The sequence below is a fragment of the Triturus cristatus genome, chromosome 10 (assembly GCF_964204655.1).
Source record: "Triturus cristatus chromosome 10, aTriCri1.1, whole genome shotgun sequence".
NCBI classification, from domain to species: domain Eukaryota; kingdom Metazoa; phylum Chordata; class Amphibia; order Caudata; family Salamandridae; genus Triturus; species Triturus cristatus.
This window is the reverse complement of record NC_140593.1, coordinates 119,895,024-119,918,273: the sequence shown is the minus strand read 5'-3', so window position 1 is coordinate 119,918,273 and position 23,250 is coordinate 119,895,024. Positions and strand designations below refer to the sequence as shown.

The 23,250-nt window shown below is 43.7% G+C and overlaps 1 protein-coding gene across 3 annotated transcripts in view; it reads left to right on the top strand.

Moving 5' to 3' along the window:
• The window catches only part of OSBPL10 (oxysterol binding protein like 10), an 850,497-nt gene that overhangs the window by 354,761 nt on the left and 472,486 nt on the right, over positions 1-23,250 (top strand). The gene's annotated exons all lie outside the window — the stretch shown is intronic.

Here is a 23,250-nt window from a genome sequence, read left to right as displayed (position 1 = left end):
TTTTTATACTGCTCAGAGAGGAGCCGCCACTGCTTTGGACAGCGGAACTGCCCAGTGGTATCGCATGCAGGTTAATTATTATGAAAGACTAGCCAGTAATAACATGCATCAGGCTGCCTCTGACGCCACTGCGCCTCTGACAGCTGCAGAAGTTGTGCTGAGAATTAACACCTCCCTGAAAAACTTTAGTCATAGATATTTTAAAATTTAATAACTCTATTTCCTTCTCGCGTTCCTTTAATGTAAACTTCATCTGACAGGTTGCTTATTAACCGATAATCAGGGCCACTGAAATTATGTGACATGGATGGACCACACTATGTGGCAGAGTTGACTAAATCATGTGGTTAGAAAAGGCAAATTATGCAGCACAATGTGCCACATTTTACGATAGTGTTACTTCATTATTTTGACATTTTTACATATGTTAACACTGTCTGGACAAATGTTTCACCTCTTTGGTTCTAGCTAAACACCGTGATGCAGTAATAAATGACTGGAGGGTGACCAGTCAACCAAGGGCCTTCTACTGCACAGAACACGTCACATGATGTTTAGTAACTTTGGATCCATTTGGGCTATAAACAATTAATTTTAGTAAAATCTGCAAATTAGGCAGCAGATGATGGAGTAGTAGAATTGGTGGCAAATATAGCAAATCCATATTTATGCATAAAACTCTGCAGCCACAGAATCACAAAATTCCAGTGGGCCTGCTTATAAGTAAACATTGCATTAGATAACTGCTTTTTTAAGACACAAGATGGCGGCTAAGGAACGCTCCATGATCCCTCAATATTTTTCAGAGATGTGTCAGCCGACAATTAAATGGGGTCTACATTAGACACGTGCTGCACCCCATCTATGCTTGTTTGTATGTTTTAAGATACTTTGTCAGAAATCTAGTAAGCCACCAGTATAAGTCTTCCATCTTGTCTTAGAACTTTGCTGGTCCTCTGTTTTCTTGGAGTAAGCGTGGAGCCAAAGCTTTTTCCTGGGACTATGTTTGGTCTCATCCGCCTAAAAGCAGATTGGCTCTCCATCACAGAGCGAGCTTGAGACCTGAGGTCTGATTTGAGGATGCAGACTCAGCTTTGTTCGAGCACTGTAATGCCAATGGTGGAGCAGCATCTTAGACCACCAACCCTGGCTACTGGCTGTGTTCGTCTGTGTGTCCACTGGCTCCCAAAACTGCCTCTTTCATGTGATTAAAAAGGTGGATCTTCTGAGTTCACATGAGGTTCTCTTCACCTCATCTTGACATCGGCATTGCAGGACCTGCTCCTGTGCAATCCACCTTTCCGCAGAGGCGATCCAAGAGCTGTTGCAATTCATCCTTCCTGCACGGGCAACGCTCTTCCCCAGGCGATGGAGGAGAAAAGCAAGACATGCTGACCCTGACACACTACTAGGTGCCGGTGAGCTTGAGGTGAACCATGACCAAAACTTCTCCAGTTCCCTTCTAACTTTAGTCAATCCAGGTGACTCTTCAGGCCCCATAAAGTGAGCATCAAATCTCTCTTAGCGGTGACTCAATTTAGTGCAGGTCTTTCCCCTTGTAGTTGACTACAGTGGAATCTGATCTCAGCAAACTTCCTGTATGGGTTAATGATATATTGGATTGGATTGGATTGGATTGGATTGGATTGGATGTGCATTTATAGAGCGCGAATTGCTGCCCGGAGGCGTCCAAGCGCTAAGAATACCGTAAGACCAGACTGAGACACACGTGGGGAGAAGGGGGGGTAGGTTAGATTGGGTGAAATAAAAAGGTTTTCAGCTGTTTACGAAAGGCTAGAAGGTTAGGGTTGGCTCTAAGATGCAGAGGAAGGGCGTTCCAGGCCCTCGCGGCGTTGTGTGAAAAAGACCTGCCTCCGGATCTGGATCTCTTTATCCTGGGAACTATTGCCCGGAAGGTTTGACTCGAGCGTAGACTTCTGTTGGGTGTGTAGTGGGTTATTAGATCTTGAGTGATGCTGGGGCCAGTGTTCCAGAAGGACTGATGAGCTATGCACATGGCCTTGAACATAACTCTCTGGCGCACTGGAAGCCAGTGAAGGGTTATCAGTCCGGCCCTAGCTGACTGTCTGCGAGGAATGTTGAGTAGGATGCGGGCTGCGCAGTTCTGGGCCATCTGAAGCCTGCTCAGAGTGTATTCCGGGGCCCCGAGGTAAAGTACATTATTAAAGTCGAGGCGCGACTGGATTAGACCTTGGACAGCTGTTTGTCTGGCCTCCATAGGAAGGAGAGGGAGGATTCTCCTCAGCATCCTCATGATGCCGAAGCAAGTTGCTGAGAGTTTTGTGGCCTGCGTGCTAAAGGACAGAGATCTGTCAAGCCAGACTCCGAGGCTCTTGATGCTATTTTTTGGGGTAGGTGGAGGGCCCAGACTAGGTGGCCACATGGAGGTGGGGAGACTGAGGTCTGGGGGCCCGAGGAGCATCAGCTCGGTTTTGTCTCCATTTAATTTTAAAGATGAGCGGGACATCCAGGTTTTCACTTCCTCCAGGCACTCTCTAAGCCTGCCCTGTGTTGAAAGATTGGCAACCTGCGTCAGGGAGACCACTAGCTGTGTGTCGTCCGCGTAGGAGATGATCTTAATCCCAAAAGGACGGACGACATCTGCCAGTGGCCTCATGTATATGTTAAAGAGTGCAGGGCTTAGAGAGGAACCCTGGGGGACTCCACATTTCAGGGGCCTGCTGGTGGAGACAGACTCACCGTCAAACACGCGGAAGGACCTATCCTCCAAGAATGACTGGAACCAGGACCAGGCTTTGTCTTTGATGCCGACCTGGGACATACGATACAGCAGGGTGTTGTGGCTGACCGTATCAAAGGCCGCGCTGAGGTCAAGGAGGATCACTGCCACTGATCCTCCCTGATCCAGAATATGTCTAGCTTCTTCGGTGACCATGAGGAGAGCGGTCTCGGTCCCGTGTTTCGGTCTAAAGCCTGTTTGAGTTGGGTCCAGTAGATGATGAACTTCTAGGAAGTTTATTAGTTGTTGGTTTATATGTTTCTCCAGGATCTTGCTTAGCCATGGGAGCAGTGATATGGGGCGATAATTGCTCAGGTCGGCGGAGTCCAGGTTAGGCTTTTTCAGCAGGGCTCTGACCATAGCCCGCTTCCACGCTATTGGGACCGTACCGGAGGAGATGGAGGTATTTAAGACCTCCCTTATGATGGGGAGAGTCGTGTGTGCGGCAGCCATTATTATATCTGGAGGGGCTGGGTCATTCGGGGACCCGGATTTTACTTTCCGTGCTAAGGGCTCGAGAGATGCTAAGTCCAGAAGAGGGAAGTGGTTTAGCATAGGTAGGTGTGGGCTGGGCGGGGAGACTGTGGGGAGAGGGGGAGTGACTGAAAGGGTGGAATTTTCCGGGGAGAAAGCAGAGTAGATGGAGCTGATTTTCAGATGAAAGAATTCAGCAACATTGTTACAATGGGAGGATGTCTTATCCGCCTGCAGACGTGGTGATTGTTTGGATAGTTGTTTAATGATCTGGAAGATTTCTTTTGATCTAGATTTGGCATGCAGGATTTTCTCTGAGAAATATGTGGCCTGTGCTGTTTTTATGAGTGATTTGTATTCACTGATGCTTTTGCGATATAGGGTTCTTTTGACTGCGGAGTAGTCAGAGCGCCAGTGCCTTTCTGATTTCCTGCAGAGACGCTTCTTCTCTCTGAGAACATCTGTATACCATGGAGCTGTTTTATGCGAGCGCTTGAACGTAATTTCCTTTTTAGGGAGAACGACGTCAAGCGAATTAGTAATCCAGTTGGTATATGCTTGGTTTGCTATGCCAGGGTTATCTTCAATCAGGGGTGGATTCTCTGTGAGTATACTAGTCCAGTTGTCGACTGCTAAGCGAGACCAAGCTCTCATGATTCTCGTAGTGGGAAGGGGTTCGGGGGGTTTGGGCGCGGACCAATTAATGGGAATAAGGAAGTGATCCGTCCAGGGCAAGGGAATAGGAGAGCTGGTTAGAAGGTCATGACAGTTGCTGAAGACCGGGTCCAGCAAATGGCCTTTTTCATGAGTGGGAGATGTGACTCGTTGAGTGAGTCGTAGGGCCGCAAGGTCATCTGTTAAGATTGCCGCCGTGGGATCTGCTGTTGACTCGAAATGAAAATTAAAGTCTCCTAGCAGGATGAAGTTGGACGTGGCACATAAGCGCTCGGCCACGCTTGAAAGGAGGCTGACATGAAACTGCTTAGGGGGACCTGGGGGGCGGTAAATAAGGGAGCCAGAAAGGCACTTGTTAGGTGTTAGTTCAATATTAAAAGAGAGACTTTCACAGTCCAGAATGGTTTCAGGAACCATTCGACAGTGGAGTTGCTGTTTGTGGATTATCGCTAGGCCTCCTCCTCTACCTTCTGGGCGGTCTAGCCGTGTAATTAGGAAACCAGGTGGGAGGGCGTCTATAACCGCTGGCTCCGCGCCAGGGGAAAGCCAGGTTTCTGTTAAAAATAGTATATCTGGCGTGTGTTCTTCGAGAAGAAGCGCAATCTCCTCTTTGTGTTTTGGGAGGGAGCGGCAGTTCAGTAGGAACATGCGGAAGTCATATAGCAATTCAGATGACACTTTCGGTTTGAGGCGTGAGTGGCATTTGGGGCAGACAGAAGGTAAATTGTCTGCTTGGTAGCTATGCTGACACAATCTGTTGGTGGTGCCCCTGAGGCTATGGAGGGTGTCTACGCTAAGGAGAGTGGGGGCCGAGAGCCTTGAAGCAGGGGTGCTGGCCCTGGGCACGGACTCGGCGCGGACGAGCGCAGACGAGCTTGCCTTATGCGCGCCTTCGGCGCGCAATCGTCGCGCCCGCTGCGCTCGTCCGCTGCGCTTCCGGTAAATGCACATTGTTATGGGGAGGCAAGGGGGCGTGGCCTTCGCCTCCGCGAGGGTAATGGCGCCTGACAAGCCTCCTGCTCTCTCTCCCTCTCAGCGCTGACCAGCTGCTGGGGACGCTTTCAGGCAGGGGTTAGTCAGGTAGGTGCAAGTGTTATTAAAAACAATTACAACAGTTTTAAAATCAATGTGCAAATGAGCAGACAAAGTCTAAATCTATCTCCCGGCTGAGCCTCAGGAGGGTGGGGGTATTCTAGTGCGCTCGTGAATCAGCGCTCTATTTGTACACCGGGAAGGGGGTGTGGCCTCGGGAGGGGGCGTGGCCTTCGCCTCCGCGAGGGTAATGGCGCCTGACAAGCCTCCTGCTCTCTCTCCCTCTCAGCGCTGACCAGCTGCTGGGGACGCTTTTAGGCAGGGGTTAGTCAGGTAGGTGCAAGTGTTATTAAAGACAATTACAACAGTTTTAAAATCAATGTGCAAATGAGCAGACAAAGTCTAAATCTATCTCCCGGCTGAGCCTCAGGAGGGTGGGGGTATTCTAGTGCGCTCGTGAATCAGCGCTCTATTTGTACACCGGGAAGGGGGCGTGGCCTCGGGAGGGGGCGTGGCCTTCGCCTCCGCGAGGGTAATGGCGCCTGACAAGCCTCCTGCTCTCTCTCCCTCTCAGCGCTGACCAGCTGCTGGGGACGCTTTCAGGCAGGGGTTAGTCAGGTAGGTGCAAGTGTTATTAAAAACAATTACAACAGTTTTAAAATCAATGTGCAAATGAGCAGACAAAGTCTAAATCTATCTCCCGGCTGAGCCTCAGGAGGGTGGGGGTATTCTGATAGTGCCTATCATGAACCAGACAAAGGCTCACGTACTGTCTTTTATGTATGGTTTCTTCTGTGAAATGGCATGCTGAGGCCCCTCGGTGTGTGCAAGAAATGACTGAATATGTGCCTCCTTAGTCTCCCCTTCAGTATCTCTCACTCACACTGAGTCCTCCGCTGGTGATGGATTCTCTATCTTGTCTGCTTCCGTAGGACGTTGGATGGACCAGAAAGGCCCCAGAAATCATAAATTGATGCTACATCAAGAGCACATCAAAATGTATGAAAATAAAAATCAAATAATATCAGGGTTTTCATGGACCCCAAACGTCTGCTAAAGGCCTATCTCCCTTCACTCCATATAATCATTCTTTACACATCTTAGTGCACTCCGTGGAGGTTCTCCTAAAGCCAAGATGGAGGAAGCGATTGCTAGCTCTTTTCACCTTGGGTTGAGGGAACAGCCCTAGAAGGCACGTCTCAGGAATACAGCAGAGATCCCTCTAAAGTACTCCCTTTAGTACATCCACGGTCATTTCCTGAACTCTGATGTAACCCCACAACTCCATACAACATGTGGGGAGAGGAGTAGGCCTAACGGATAGGGTGGTCGATCTCGAATCTGGGGAACTGGGTTCGAGTCTCGGCAATGACGCTGAACATCCTGTGATTCTGGGCAAATCACTTAATTTCCCCGTGCCTATCAAAAATGAATGTGCCCTCATGTAATGCAACTGGTGCTATGTAAGGCGCTCTGATACCTGATTCGGGTCAAGTTTGCGCTATAAAACTCTTAAATAAAAATTTTAAAAAATCAGCGCATGGACACATCATCTCGGACATTGTAAAGTATTCATACCTAGCATACTAAGCAGGCACCTTAGTGTTAAGTACATAGCGTGAAGGTAGATAAATTGAATATATTTCAGTCTCACATTTGTCGAAACAGTCTAAGTGTATTCCTTTGCATCCTCCCTTTCTCTATCCACTAATTTTCTAGAAATGTATCTCTCCCGTGAAGTCTTCACCTCATGCATGCCCTTCTTTGTCATGTAAATTAACGATTTTAAAAACCAAGATATGAGTTTGTTTCCATTCCTCATGGTGAAGAGTAGCTGAAGAGCTTCCGGTGTCTCTGGTTCCTCCAGCCCGCAGTCCCAAGCTTCCTGCACTACACCTTGGAGGTTACCATATGTAAGGAGGTTCACGGCCGCAAACCCAAGCTCTTCCATCATCCCCTAAAGGTTAAGCAATGTACCCTCTTTATAACAATCCCCTATAGTCAAGTAAGCCGCCTCAGCCCTACCACAGAGGCAATCCACCAAAGTTGAGGTTCACTCTCATACAACTTGCAGGCCTCCACTCTTTCGCCTCATAGGGGCCATGGGGCAAGTCTTTGTGAATCCTTGTGCTCGCTATGTGGGTAAAGTTTTATTTGGTCTCCTAAAGTATCCCAGGACATTCATATCTTGACATTAGGAGCATATATGTAGCTCAAACGAAGCAGTACTAAACCTCTGTGATCTCTAAATAGGAAACTTTTCTTGAAATAAAAATCATTTTTGTTTGCACTGGTTGAGGAGAGACTTTTTACACAGCCTGACTCAAGGATTTTGGGCACCATTTTTACTAGTCCGAGATACTTCCCCACAGTTCCAGACAAAAGGCCTCACAGAAATACATCAATAAGATCCCGGAAAAATGCAAAAACAAAGATATCCCAAAATAACCTCATTAATGTTGAAGAAAGGGTAAGTAAAGTTTTTATATTAATAAAAAGAACCTATACTGATATTACAAAATGGTAGGTCTAATTTTGGCACCTTATCTCAAGTACTGCAGACCTGATTCCTGTGCACAGTAGCCACTGCTGTTGCTAATTTCAGCTTATCATATAATACTGTTCAACAACATTAACCCAAACATTTTGCTGGTCAAACCACAATATTCATTTTAATATTCACAATATTTGAAGTTTTCATGTTAAACATCAACGATAAACAATAAATGTCAATACAGTCTTAACATGATGCCCAATGCCTTTCGGGTTTTTCGCCCTTCCTCAGGGGATTTTTTCTGAAATTAATCAAAAGCATAATTTGAAACAGACGTGCAACACTTTATCTACAAGGATACTTAGCATTTACATCATTAATACATGTTCATAGTCAATTGGTCATCGTCTACACGCATCAAAAAGTATGACTCTATCTTAAAACCATGCCATCGGAAAAATCATTAATCAAAAAAAGGAAAAGAAAGAGAAAAGGAGTTTAGTGTCCAGACAGAACCACAAAGCTTCTATAACAGGCGCCCTTGTTAATAAACTGAACCACCGCTCGTGTCAAACGTGCTCACCAATGACCCAACCTCAGAAAACGAACAAACACTTACTTGTGTGTTCAACTCAAATAATGCTAAACAAAGTGAAAAAAACAACAAACTCTGCATTGAGCCATTCAACTTCCACTAGTCGACAACTCCGGTGATGCCACTGAAAAAAATCGCACCTGTAGATACGTGGGACCCCTACGTTTTCTTTTCTTCAGTCACCGCAACCAATAACTCCTTAAGCAAGCCGTTAGACACAGACAGTATTTCAACTCTCTAATGTCTGATATCTACAATCAAAATCTTAAGCCCACGTTTCTCAAGTTCTCCACTTACCGTTAATCAGTTTCAATGGCTCCGATAATCAACCCAGTCTACTGAATGCGTTCAAGCTAGCACACTTCGGGCGAACCGTCTTTCAACGTTCTAAGACGTTAGTATCTGTGTGAACGTGGTGTTCATAGCCATAGAAAGAGGACAGCGTCACTTCCCATTAGGGAGTATCGCGGGTCTACAATTCTTATTGATGAGGTCCACTGTAAACTAATGTGAAATGTTCACCTAAAATCCAATCATCATTAAAATCATCCCTATGAATTACCGAAGTAAGTGAAGGCGCACCTCGGGTGACCTTGATACTATATTCCTCTTCAGAACAACATTACGGTGATGTTGTGTAGTGAAATAGATGTAAATTAAAAAAGAGAGACAAATGAAAATATAGAATAGTGTGAGAAAATGAATAAAAAACAGCTATATCGATAAACCTACTTGGATTATTGACTAGATGGCAGGAGTCATTAAGGCATGGTACTATTGTAAATACAGTCCAATGCTTCGTTGCATGTATTATCATTGTACAGAACATCCTCTACTGATCATAGAACACAACCATAGTCAATTTTTTACTGATCATAGAAAACAACCATAGTCAATTTTTTCATTGAGACCCCTGGGGTCTTGTGTATCCAAATGCCTGATCCAATAAATCTCTCTTTGGAGTAGAACCCTTGTAAGGTCTTTCCCCAACTGAGGCTCTACTTTCTCAATGACCTGAAATTTAAATTGAGCTATGCTATGTCTAGCTTTATCCCAATGGGTGGAAAGACTACTAGTAAGGTTCTGGGTTCAAATCGTGCTCTTATGTTCAGACATTCGAATTTTAGCTTTCCTTTCTGTTTTGCCCACGTACAAAAGTCCACATGGACATTTAATGCAATAAACAATATTCTTAGAATTGCAATCTGTGGTGTGAAATAATTTAATAGACTCACCTGTATGTGGGTGTGGCAACGTATTTCCCAAAATAACGTTGTTACAATGTACACAATTCATGCATCTCTTAGTTCCACGAAATCCCTCGTGATTGCTTGATCTTGGACTTATCATTAGTAACTCTTTTAAATTTCTTGATCTTTGATATGCATGTAATGGTTTGTGAACAAAAATTCCATTGAAATCTGTTTCCTGTTGTAATAACTCCCAGTGACGATTAATGATGGTTTTAATTTTCTTCGAGCTGGTTGAAAATTTAGATACAGATACGTGACGGGTGTCTAAAGTTTTTTCTTTCTTCTGCAGAAGTTTGCTGCGTGTAACTCTAGATGCTTTCTCTGTAGCGCGATCCAAAACATCTTCTGGGTAACCTCTTGCTTTATATTTGTGTCTTTGAATAGTAAGATGTTGTTTTGCAGTTTCGTCATCAGAACAAATCCGTTTGATACACAAAAATTGTGAAACTGGAAGATTTGGTATCAAGTTTTGTGGATGGAAGCTGTGAAACGATAGAGTATTATTCCTATCGGTCTCTTTTCTGAAAATCTCTGTTTGAATTACGCCATCTTTAAATGAAACCTGAACGTCTCAAAATGTAATAGAAGTTCCACTAATGTTGTGGGTAAACTGGATGTGTTCATTATGAGAATTCAGTTCACATAATCTATTTACAAGGTCTTCTTCGCCGCCAGTCCACATTATAAAGATGTCATCGATAAATCTACAATACAATAGAAGAATTTTGGGTCAGCTTTTACATTTTCATGTTATCTGAAAGCTTAATGTTTTTGCGGGGGGGGGTTGTTTTACAGGAGGGTCTCTCCATTACTTTATAGACTACTTCTCTTTTTTATTCTATGAATGGTTGGACCGGGCCATCGCTCCGTATTCTCTCCTATTGTCTGATAACATTATTTCACTACTACTGATGTAATGGGAACGTTGGAACCATTGGTTATTTCAAGTTTCTTTCACAACGTATTAGGTCTTTTTTACTTTTACCTTTTGCATATAAATGTGTTCATTTTCTTATCATTCAAAAGCTATTCCTGTTTCTTTTGTACCTCTTCATATTGCTGGTATAATTTGACATAGAACCACCCTAAGTCCCATTTCTTTGACGCTGTATTAAAGAACATCCTCTGTTCTTCTCCAGGCTCGATTTTGTTAAAGGAATAGTCCAAGCGCATCACCTGGTTGTGGAGGGTGGGAAGGGGGGGTTAGCTTTGCTGTGCTCAGGTCTTGGGTAGCTCCAGCTCATGGGACTGGATTGTATCCCCCAGACTGACTTATGTATCTGTCCCCATCTGAGAAGAGCCCAAATCGAGGAAAACAAGGGGAATTGCAAAATAACCAAGTGCAAACTGCAGGATAAAACTAGAACAACCATCTATCATAGGTGCTGATCAAATGAAGTAAACATACAATGAGGAGTTGATAACCTAGTAATTACCAAATGAAAATAGAGGCCAGTGGTCGGATTTGGAGAAGACAGTCACAAAGTATCTGTCAAAAAATGTCTAACAGCCATATTGTGAGTAGAATTAATTATGTACTTTCACCCAGTGGAGACACCCCTTCCTCTGCCATTGGGTTCCCTGTGGTGCTGCATAGGTCTGTTAAAGATCGTGTGGGAAATTCCACCCCATTTACAGTGTCATGATTCATGTTTTCTATCATTTTTGGCAGAGGTAACTCTGGCCCTATGCACGCTCTTTAAGAGCGCAAATATTAAGAACTAACATTCAGCTCTGCCCACTTTAATGAGAGCTGGCAGCCATGACATGGTACACACACTGGTGCCATGATCTTGCCTCGTGGCACTCAGCACCTATATTCTCTTGAGTCTGATCTCCTGAACTGGAGATATCGAATTCCATCGTCATCAGGGTGTGCATCATGTTGAAATCTGACTTGGAAAGTCCTGCAGTCCACGTTCTCCCAGTGACACTCATCATCACACAGCTTAGACATCACACTAACACCCAAATCTACACTCTTCATGTCACCCTCTACATGAAAGTACTTCTTGAACCTTCTGAGGGTCCATTGATGCCTACTCCCTTTCATCATCAGATGGTGTCTCAATCTTGCCCGAGTCCTCTTGCCATCAGTCCTGAGTGTCTCTGCTACCCAAAAGTGATCTCTTGTTCTGGCGTTTGGAGAGACAGATGGACATTGTCACACAATGGTCAGACAGTGATGAAGACTGACAGGATTTTGTTATTTTGATTTGTATAGCACACTAATCACCCGAGAGGGTATCCAGGCGCTTGGGCAGGAGTGTAGGTTTGTAGTCCCTGAGGTGCTTATACAAAGAGCCAGGCCTTCAGCTTATTGCAGAACTCAAGAAGTGAGGAGGAGGCTCTGATCTGTTGAGGGGAGGTTGTTCCATTTCTTGGGTGCGATGTAGGAGAAAGAGCGACCTCCAGTTTTGCTTTTGTGGATGCGAGTAATGTGTGTGAGTGAGAGTGAGGCAGAGCATAGGTGTCTGGTGGGTTGGTGAAAGTGTATGTTTCTGTTCAGGTATTCTGGTCCTGTGTTGTGTAGGATTTTGTTATGTCTGCATGAGAAGTTTGAATTGGCTGCGCATGTGAATGGGATTAGACTAGGACAGAAAATTGGCCTGGGCACCGAAAAAGTTGTCCGCATTAGTAAATCAGGACAGTTCTGAATTTGTAAAGACACGCTGTTTAGATGTTTTGCAAGGTATGGGAGACTGCATGCATTTGTGTTTGATGCAGGCACTCTTTCTGGTAATATCAAGGAAATTGCGATTCTCATATTAACATGACTAGAGAATCTAGATTTCATTAAAGACACGGAGGCTATCATTATGCATTAATCCTTTAATGCAGATCACAAGCAGCCGCACTACATCATAAAGACAAAACAGTTCTAGAATGCAGTGAGCAGAAGCAATAAAAGGCATGAGAGACAGACAGACTGCCTCTTTTAAATGAAGCGAAGCAACGGGAGTCCAAAGAAGAAATCCACCTTGAACGTGAGACTGAAGATGGAGAGAAGTCTGAAGCTGGATAAGGAATGTAGCAGGACGTCAGGTGGAGCTGCTTGAAAAGAAAGATGAGAATGTAAAATACGCTAAGAGGTAGCTGTAAAATATACAAGCATATGAATATAGTAATAAGGCAAATTCTAGTAAGACAGTTCAAAAGCTACTCCGTCCAAGGGAGGGACGGGTGGGATAATGATAGCCTTCGTGTCTTTAATGAAATCTAGATTCTCTAGTCATGTTAATATGAGAATCGCAATTTCATTACAAGACCGGAGGCTACATTATGCATGTTGGTAGCCCTGAAGGACAACATCAGACATATGCTCGATAAGTTTACAGTAGTGGTTAGCGAAGGTAGAAGCATTTGACCAATCAGCCACTTTAAGGATATCATTCAACTTACCGCCAGATCAGAATGATTTGCTTGCCATAGCACCTCTGAGAGAGTGTGCTTGGAATTTAGAAAGGTCAATACCAGCTAGCTTCATAACTGACTTGACCCATCTAGCAATGGACGAGGAAGTAACTGGTTTAAAAGGCTTAACAAAAGAGATAAGGAGTTGATTAGCATCTAAAGGGCGAAGGTCTTTAAATCTCAAATCATACTTTTTCATACAGTCTACGACACACAGCCTTTTGCAGAGATTGAAACGAGGGTAGAAAATAGAGTCTGACATGGTTTTAGTCCTTCTAAATATATCAAATTTAACTCCAAACATATCATATTGTCTATAAGAAATATCTAGGCATTTGACATCTGAAACTCTACGACAAGAAATCAAACATAAAAGAGTAGCAAGTTTGAGCGAGAGGCATTTCCTGTTAAGATAAGCATTATCAGGCCAAGCAGAGAAAAGGTCAAAGATAGCTTTAACATCCCAAATGGTCTGGTATTTAGGTCTAGGTGGTCTTTTGAGTCTAATGCTTTTCATAACTCTACAAATAATAAAGTTTTTACCTACCGTCTTATTGTTGACAAGGGAATGTCCAGCGGAGATTGCTGATCTGTAGCAATTGATAGATCTATAAGATAACCCTCTGTCGAATTGTTCGACAAGAAAATTAACTATATTGACGATAGGAGCTTCCATGGGATCCAGGTTCCTCTCCAAGCACCAACAAACCCATTTTTTCCAGATGTTATTGTATCTATAGTGCGTTCCGGGTGCCCATGATTCATCGAGGAGAGTGAGAGCTGATGACGAAAGGCCAGACAATTCGTTGGATTGCCTGACACTTTCCAAGCAAGAAGGTTCAAAATCCCTGAAGTGACTAGGTGATGATCTTCTCCGTCTGCGTTGGAAACCAGTCCCTTGCTCGCTGGAATGAGAAAGGGGACGTCGCAGGACAGTTCCGGAGCAGTCGGGAACCATGCTTGAGACGGCCAAAAGGGAGTTATCAGCACCAAAGAACATTGGTCTTTTCTGACCTTCTGTAGGACCCTTTGGATCATAGCAAAGGGAGGGAAGGCATAGCCCTGAAGATTCGTCCAGCATTGGAGGCAGGCGTTCACAGCCAGAGCGCCGGGGTCCGGCATCCAGCTGATATATTGAGGAAGTTGGAAAGTTAGTCTGCTGGCAAACAAGTCCACGTCCAGTGGAACCCAAAAATGAAATAGAAGATTGAAAACATTCAAGTTGAGTTTCCAATCGGTGAGGTCTGAAAGGAATCTTGAGTTCCAATCCGCAGAAAGGTTCAACTTTCCGGAAAGGTACTCTGCCTTCAGAGAGATCTTGTGTTCTAAGCAAAACATCCAGAGTTTCTTGGCTAAACAGGAAAGGTCTGCAGATTTGGTACCTCCAAGGCGGTTGATATAAGAGACTGCGGAGATGTTGTCCATCTTCAGAAGAACAGATCTCCTTTGGAGTGAGTGTTTGAAGCTCAGAAGTGCGTACCTGCTGTCAGTTCTAAGAAATTTATATGATTGGAAGATTCCGCGAGAGACCATGCGCCACCAGTGTTCTGGTCAAGAAGGCGAGCACCCCAACCGTGGAGGCTGGCGTCTGATTCCAGAATAAATTCCGGAGCAGATTCGAAGATGGCTTTCCCATTCCAGGCATCCAAGTTCTCCAGCCACCATGAAAGTTCTGACCTGGCTTCCTGGTCTAAGGTCACCAAATCTCCATACCTGAGACCAGACCTGAGAGCCTTCCCTTTTATTCTTTGAGGTGCACGGTAATTCAGAGCACCGGGAAAGATAGCTTGGATGGAGGAGGAAAGTAGGCCTAGTAGTCTGGCTAATTCTCGGAGGGTTAGAGATTCTTTCCATAACACATACCTGATCTCTTTTAGAATTTTCGCAATTTTGTTGGAAGGAAGAAGGAGAAGGCAGTTCGAGGTATCTACAGTAAAGCCCAGAAATTCTAGAGATTTGGAGGTGGTTAAGATAGATTTTTCCCTGTTTATAATGAAGCCAAGACTCTCGATAAGCTCCATCGTAGAATTGAGGTCCTCCAAAATTTGAGAGTAGAGTTGAGACATGATAAGAATGTCGTCTAGATAAATAATGAGACGAATGCCCCTCTCTCTTAAAAGAGAGACGATAGTTCTCATGATCTTGGTAAAGAACCAAGGGGCAGAGGATAGACCGAAAGGGAGAGCTTTGAATTGGAAAAGACGATTCTTCCAAGTAAACTGGAGAAAGGGTTGGTGTTCTTATGCCATAGGGATGGTAAAGTAAGCGTTATTTAAATCTAATTTCACCAACCAATCTCCTTTCAAAAGAAGGTCCCTGAGAAGGTGAATCCCTTCCATTTTGAAGTGTCTGTAAACTAGGTATTTGTTTACCTCCCGAAGGTTTATGACTGGTCTCCACCCTTTTTCCTTTTTTTGAACTAGGAAAAGGGTGCTGACAAAGGTTTTTAGTGACCATGGGACTTGTACGATAGCTCCTTTTTGAAGCATTGAAGAGATTTCCTCTTCGACAATTTTCTGATGTTCTTCCGAAAGAGTTAGTGGTTCTGGGGTTCGTGATTGAAAAGGAATGTCTATAAACTCTATTTTGAAACCCTGGACGGTTTCTAGAACCCATGGGTCTTGAGTTAGAGATTCCCAGATATGGTAGAAGTATTTTAGTCTGCCCCCTACTTGGGAAGAAGAGGAAGACTTACTTTGAGGGTTGGAGGTGTTGGGATTTCCTCTGGATCTGAAGCCTCTGTTTCGTGGACCTCTGCCTCGTTGAGGATAATATTGCTGGTTGGATGGGTAGAATCCTCTACCGCTCCCTCTGAAGGTTGAGAATGGCCGTTGGCTGCCACGGCCGGAAGAGCGGCCTCTTCTTCCAGCCTGTCCAAAAAGGTTGGAGTTGAAAACTCTTTTCATGTTAGATTGAGCCCTATCCAGGGCAGTAAATGTTGCGACATATTTCCCGATACATTTAATCATGTCTTCACCGAAAAGGAGCCCTTTAGGGTTATCGGAGGGTTCTTTTTCTGCCAAATCACCCAATTTGGGTTTGATCTTAGTGAGAATAGTTCTCCTTCTCTCGATGTTGAGGCTCAAATTGGCATTACCGAGGAGAACTATTGCCCTTTGGCTCCATCCTCGAATGAGGTTAACATCAAGGGGGGTGTTGGAAATGTGGGATTCTTCAGCTAGGTCTAGAATCCTTGTGAGTGGACCAAGGATGTCAAGCAGGCGGTCTTGACAACCTTTGAGAGCTCTTTCTAGCCCTTTTCTAGGGTCCTTACCCAATTTGAATAGGAATTTGATAAGGTCGGGTCAAGGTTGGGGGTTTGCGAAACCTTATCTGGGATGGAGGGTCTTGGACACTCTGATCTCAGGGTGTTTCTGGTCTCTCTCTCGAGATAGTTTCTTAGCCACCTAGTAATAAATTTAGAGACATGATCTTGAGGAAACCATTTTGAGCTATTTGGGTGTGAAAGATTGAGGGGAGAGAACATTTCCTCACCTAGTGGGTTGAGGATAATATGTTTAGAGCAAGAAGGTATTTCGAGGTCAACGGGGTTATTGAACTCGAGGTCTTGGTCGTCTAGGTCCAGTACAGATTCATCGTAAGGGTTATTAAAATTTTCTTCCTCCGTTTCGGAGTCGGAGACTGCATCAAACTGAGTTGAATTTGTGCCGCTGGAGACACCCATCAAATTTGTGCCGCGAGGGTACACATTTGTCATTTGAGGCGCGAAGGCCTCCCATCGTAAGTGAGGTGCTACGACCTCCCAGGTTGCAGTCGTGAGGGTAATCGCAGTTTTTTGATTTTTTGCTTTTTTTATGCTGATTACCGAGTTAATCAGGGAGATCACCATGGGGAATGGAAAGGGATCTCTTAGAAGACATTACTTTAGGAAAAGTTGAAAAGAGTTATCATCATGGATGGGAGAGCTGACAGTAGCTTCGTCGGAATCTACGTCTGACATAATGGAGAAGGGTTCAGAAATGGTTAAAAGGTAAGTAATTATGTTCTCCCCCTTTTTTTTTTTTTTAACAGGTTACTTTCAAATGGGAAGGTAAAAGATAATATTTCTCTATGTATTAACATTTTTTTTTTGGTTAAAGGATAATATAAGGTGGCAAGAAACAAAATTGAGAGCTGAAATAAGCTAAGCAAATTAACCTAAGGGAGTATCCCCTTTGTTTTTATCTCTCTTTGTTGTTTTTTTTTTTTAGGTGCAGCGTTAAGACTTCTCCGGCAGCAGCTGATGAGCGAAGTAACTGAAACCTTCGCTCGAGCTCAGCTGCTGCCGTGGAGAAGATTAGAGGAAGGGCCCTAGGGGAAGGGCTCACGCTACGGCACCGTTGCTAAGGTGCTTTCATCTTCGATCAACTAAGACGTGCTCGCGAGGACGGTGCGAGCGCGTCGGGGAGATCGAGATAAATCATCAAATATCAAGCGAAATTAAAGGCAAATGTCCGGTAGGAGGGCAGAGAGGCGGCGCGAGAAGGGGAAGAGCCCGCATAATAAAGAGAATGAGGTACGGGCGAGGGAAGCGAGCTCACAACATAGTGTGAGTCGAAGCAATTGAGGTAGTACCTCGGGGGTAGGGGAGATTGGGGAGAAAAAGCGACAACCTGAATAGGAGGTCGTGGGAGGGGGTGAGGGGGAAAGAGACCCGGGTTCACCCAGAGACGCGAGGGAACAGGAGAGCAGAGAGCACCTGAAATAGAGTTAGAGTTTTGATAAGGCAAAATCTGTCATAAAATCGAAAAAGCAGTAGAATGGCATAAATAGACGATAACCAAGAGGAGATGTACTATCTGCTTGTGAGCCGCATTTAAAAGAGGCAGTCTGTTTGTCCCTCATGCCTTTTATTGCTTCTGCTCACTGCATTCTAGAACTGTTTTGTCTTTATGATGTAGTGCAGCTGCTTGTGATCTGCATTAAAGGATTAATGGATAATGAAGCCTTCGGTCTTGTAATGAAATCAAAAGTAAAAACCGGCCAAAAAGACCATAAAGTAGGGCCCACAAGCAGAAAATGAAACGACCGTCACACTGACCTGTTAGAGGCCTTACTGGTACTACCTGATTACGCTGTAGACTGGTCCGACCCTGAAAACTGAGTCTTAACATGTCCACTGATGAGAGTATCTATAAAATTCAATCATATGCAGCCTGGATCTGCCTGCCCATGTCATCTATAGTGACACCAGGCATAGTTAGGAGCAGTGGTGGCTCCTCCGATAAGGCGGAGGAGCGTCGCCCCACTGTCTTCAGGCAGGAAAAGAAAGGAAAAAATAAAATGATAATAGTGTAATGTTATAATTTAATTTGTTCCTTCTGCTGCGGCAGCTTGTGTGAGGGGCGGGGCTGAACAGCAGGGAAGGAGGGTACAACTCTCCTAAGCCCGCAATGACTTTGGTCAACCCTCTCGGGCCACCCAAAACAGTCATGCACACTTTCCCTGTTCTCCATGAAGGCTATATTGCAGCCCGCATGGAGAACATGCCCACCCCTACAGCCCCTGGCGCCTTGTCACAGCGCGCAGACCAATCACAATGCTGCATTGCAACGTTGTGATTGGTTAGGGGAGCTTGTGTGCTGGGTGTTTCCTGTTCCTGGAAGAGGAGAGCAGGAGCAGAGACGCTCGGGTCCCGGCAGGAAGGTAAGTTTAAAAAAAAAAAATAGTTGTGTCCCTCAACTCCTACACCCTCCCTCCACCGACCACTTGAGATTCAGGTAAAATTTACGGAACAGTAAAAAGTGCATTGTGCTTTGTTTGCTTTTCCTCACATTAATTGCGTTCAAAATAAAAAGGCAACATTAAAAATCACAGAAGGTTCGCTTAATGTCAAAATAAATGTCATAGTTGCTTTATGTAATGTAATAATCTGAGCAATAAACATAGGTTTAAGATTAAAAAAGAACTGAGATTCTGGTAAAATTTCTAGAACAATAAAAAGTGCAATGTGCTTTGCTTACTTTGGTCATCGCAGAAAACCATGTCTGAAGGGCAAGACTTCCTGTTTAGAAAGGCAACTAGATTATGCACAATGCGACATCTCAGTCTTACCAGCACAAAACGATGCTGCATATTTGTCACATGTAGTAAGTATTTATTCCCCCTCCCTCCAGTTCCAAGGACTTATTAAATACTACGCTTGCTTATCCAGTCTATTCTGTAAAAAGGTGTCCTTAATCCTGCTCTTGGTTAATGATATTACCTGGGTGGGATCTGACCAAATAGATAGATTAAACAGCCTACCAAGGGAAGAATTAACATAAGAAAGCCAAGGAATGCTCAAGACATTATCCAAGGCTAGCCAGTCTGAATTAATAGTTCTTCTTTTGCCCATAAAGAAACCCATAATATCAAAGGTCTAACCAGAAGGAAATCCTCTAGAAACTGCAGGCCAAGCTCATGATGTAAAATCGTATTTGAAACAGAAGAAGGGTAACATAAAAGTCATCTTAAAAAACTATTTTCTTCTATTTGCAGAGCAGTACCATTAGCATAACCCCAAAAGCTTGCCCCATATGAGGCAGTGGTCATTCCTTTTGCTTTGTATATTGCAACCATTTCCTTAATAGGTCGACTACCCAATTTGGAGGAAAACTTAAAAATCCCAGATTAGACCCTACTCATTTTGGCTCTGATATTCAATACGTGTTGTGTCCATGAACCATTACCCGCAAATAAAATACCCAGATAAAAAAGAATTCACCAAAACAATTGGGGTGTTGACAATCAAAAAATTCTGCATGGTTTCCACTTTAGGCCACAGACCATGGTAAATGCTTTAGGTTTATTAATTACCATTTTCTTAGAGGCCATGAATTCTCCAAAGGCACTCATCAATCTCTGCCGGCCCACCGGTGTTCTCAATAGAAGTACAGTATCATCAGCTTACAACAATACTGGTATAAGGCCTCCCGCAGCCTAAGGAACGTCGACCTGCAGAGACTGTAGGTGGCTATCCACTCCATTAATATAAAGAGAAAATAACAATGGGGCTAGCAATCAGCCTTCACGAATTCCATGCCCCACTTTGAATTTGGTTGTACATGTGCCATGGGGGCCAAAGCGAACTTGGCTAGTTAAATTCTCATAGAGGCGGAAAGAAACCCAATAATTGGCCTGGGTTCGCCTAGGGAGATCAATGGTGACCAAAGTAAATTATGGTCAATAAATCCAAGGCGCTACTTAAATTGGCAAAACATAGATATAGGGCGCCCGCCTTAGCACTAGTGTATTTCCAGATGAATAGCTCCAAATGAACACATTGTCTGACAGTTCCAGCTGTTTCCTAAAACCAAACTGTACCGAGGACAGAATAGATTGCTTGAGTGCCCATTCCTCCAACCTTGTCAATAGGACTCTATTCATTAGATTTATTGACGAGTCCAGTAGAGAAATAGGGCAATAGTTTTTAGGATCTGCTTTAGCCCCCTTTTTATATATGGGTATGATAGTAGATGTTCCCCAAGAAGGTGGAATCGTATCTACCGCAGCTGCATTAAAACCCTAGTTAGGATAGGCCCCCAGAGTTCCGAAGCAGATTTAAAAACATCTAGCCGTACCCCATTTGGTCCAAAATTCAAAATTCAAATTCAAATAGACTTTATTCGGATTTCAAAAACCATCCATAAAAGCACAAAATACATTTTAAAATACACATATAATACTACAGTTTTGGGCCACAACTTATCATTTACAAATATAATTTATAAAAACAACAATGAAAACTCAAATGACCTTTATACTATACAGTGCACAAAACCACCTTAGATACAATATATGGAGGTATATAGAAAAAGGATAACTATGCCGTACCCCATTTGGTCCAAGGGCCCGTTCCCTAGCACTGTCCTGTATAGCCAGCATGACTTCTTCATTAGTGATATCCTGTGGAATGGGCCCCCAATCATACAACAACCCCCCAAACCCCCTGTGACATTCCCATTGCTCTGTTTAAAAATTCCAGACAAAATGGGTCACCCATCCGTCTCGGGGAACAAAAGAACAGAGCTCAGGACTATCATCATTTTTTAAAAAGGGTGCATTCACTGTGTCCCTGAACTACTTGGTGCTCTTGTTCTCTGCGGCAAAAGCAAGATTTTCCCATGCTTCTGTCTGGAAAGTTTTTTCCTTGTGGCAGGGCCTGTTTACAATGAATGGGTTGGAACTGAATAACCAAGGTGTCCCATGGGGAACTACACAGAACATACTTAAGGGACCAAAAAGCTTTAGTGCAGACATTATCAAACCCTCCCCTTCTGTTATTCCCTGGTGTAGTTGGGTAATGGGTCAGAAGTGATTTTATGGAACTGATAATGTGATTCAAATTTTGACCAACATATTTGGTACGACAACTTCCTTGAGACAATAATTAATTTCCATGAATTTAGTCGCTACTGTTTTCCATAACATGTCCTAGGATCAATGCCCGCCCACTTAATTCTTACACCATTGGTCCTATCTGGACAACTTTGACTCGTCATCATACTTGTAGGTAATCACCCGCGCCCCATCTCTCAATGATGTCATCTTACACTGTAAGATCCCAGGTGTATGCAGTAAAGCAGGGCCTAGTGTAGAATCATGTTGGAAACCAAGACTATTCAGAATAAGTTGGATAAAAGAGCTCAGTGATTTTACTTTACAAGCAACCTATGTGTGACAAGATAAATGTGTTCTTGAGAAAAATTTGTTGCACACAAATACCCATCAAACTCTCTAAAACAGTATTTGGCAATTAAGATGGGAGCTCATTGTATATAGATCAAATGTATGGGTATTGAAAAGTAGCACCCATTACCCAGTGAGAACTTTTAATTCAAATGATGTGGTGTTTCCAAAGTGAGAGGTCTGACTCTGCATTGCACCTCTAACACTCTGAATGCTAATTTAATCTCAAATGGACATGTCCTCTGCTAAGGTGGACCCCACAGATGGTAAGTCTTGGACTTGACTTAATTGCTGTTAAAATGAGAGCCTACGCATTTGCTCAATTTTGAATTAAATTAAGTGTTACTTATGATGGGGCTGTGTGGGAAATGTCCTATTTGGTACAAATCTTTCTGTGTGATGCAGCATACCTGCCCCCACCTTGAAAGGACCCCTGTGCTAGCAGCTGACCACTGGACCAGTCCCTCTCTCCTCTCTCACGTGTTACAGGTAATGGACAGTCATTAGTCGAGTAAAGTACAGCTCCAGTGTATGGAGACTGGAGAGGCGCATTCTTAAGCTGTCTGCCTCAGCCTAGGTGCTGTCTGGTGATGGATATAGATTGTTACACACATATCCTTAATTTCCCCTCTGACCTTCTAGATGCCTCTCAGGTTCTGTCGAAATGAGGCAAATGAAACTCCTACAGTGTTGTTGGCACTGTCCTCCGCACATGCTCTTTAGAATAGGTTTCTTAGCCCTTTTCGTATGATGGATGGATGTCAGCCAATGATGTAAAATCCTTCTTCCCTGAGGATAAAACCCAACAAAGGCAAGCAGCCGCTTAGGTGCTAAATTCAAAATACATACTCCTTTAATTTTGCTCACCTGATGTCACCTCTCCTAACACTATCTCATGCTTTACCAAATTAAAACAATTCTATCACTTTCAAATCTGGTAATCAGAATTCTAATTTCTTACTGAATAAAACAGTGAGCGCAGAGTTGTGATATGACATTAAGTTCCATGTGTACCGCTAACTCCAAATTGACAATAAGCAAAATGGCAGTGTGGCTCTACACAGCAGACTCTGAGCTCTACCTGCAGTTCCCCTGGCCTAACACTGCTTAGTAGAATTTTTGAAAGACTGAGAAGGGGTCAAACAGTGAAGTGAATGAGTCCGTTTTAAGTGTAAAAACGCCCTGTTTTTATTCTTGACATAATCACATTTTACCATAAATTATACTTGGATAATAATTGCGGGCTTATAAACTTCCAATGATTTCCATATCCAAAATTACTTTGTCAAGAAGAAAGAAGCCGGCGTGATCAAAGGAACAATAACTGATTTAATGAGCCATTTACAGTTTGACTGTACCGGCTGTGTGTACCTGGGTGAGCTTGCCAGGAGCATATGCTTGTTTCAAAGATTAAGCCATGTCATGTAAGTACACTCGGCGAAGTGGTATCAGACTGTAGGCTTGTGGATTGCACTTCGTATTAATTGGGTATTACTGGTGATGTACTAGTTTATATTCTACAAAATGCATATGTACTTTTTTGCATCTACTATAGACTGTTATGTTTGTTGCCTTGTATATTCAATGCAGTTTTTTTGAGGTAAACACCACAATATTTACTCCAGAAATATTAGTGCAAAACAGTGGCGGCTGCTAACAAAAAAAACTGGTGGGGTGATTATTTGACCCACTGACAGGCACTGATGAAAACCAGCAGTGCCATTAGGCTCAACGTCAAGGGCCTCAATTGTGGTTTGTTTTAAACAGTATTTATAACGGGCCACGATGGAGAGCTCTGGCGTTGAGGCTGAAGGCGCTGGGTGAGTTTCTCACAGTGCCTGTCAGTGATATAAATTAACTTTAAATAAAAAAAAAGAGTTTA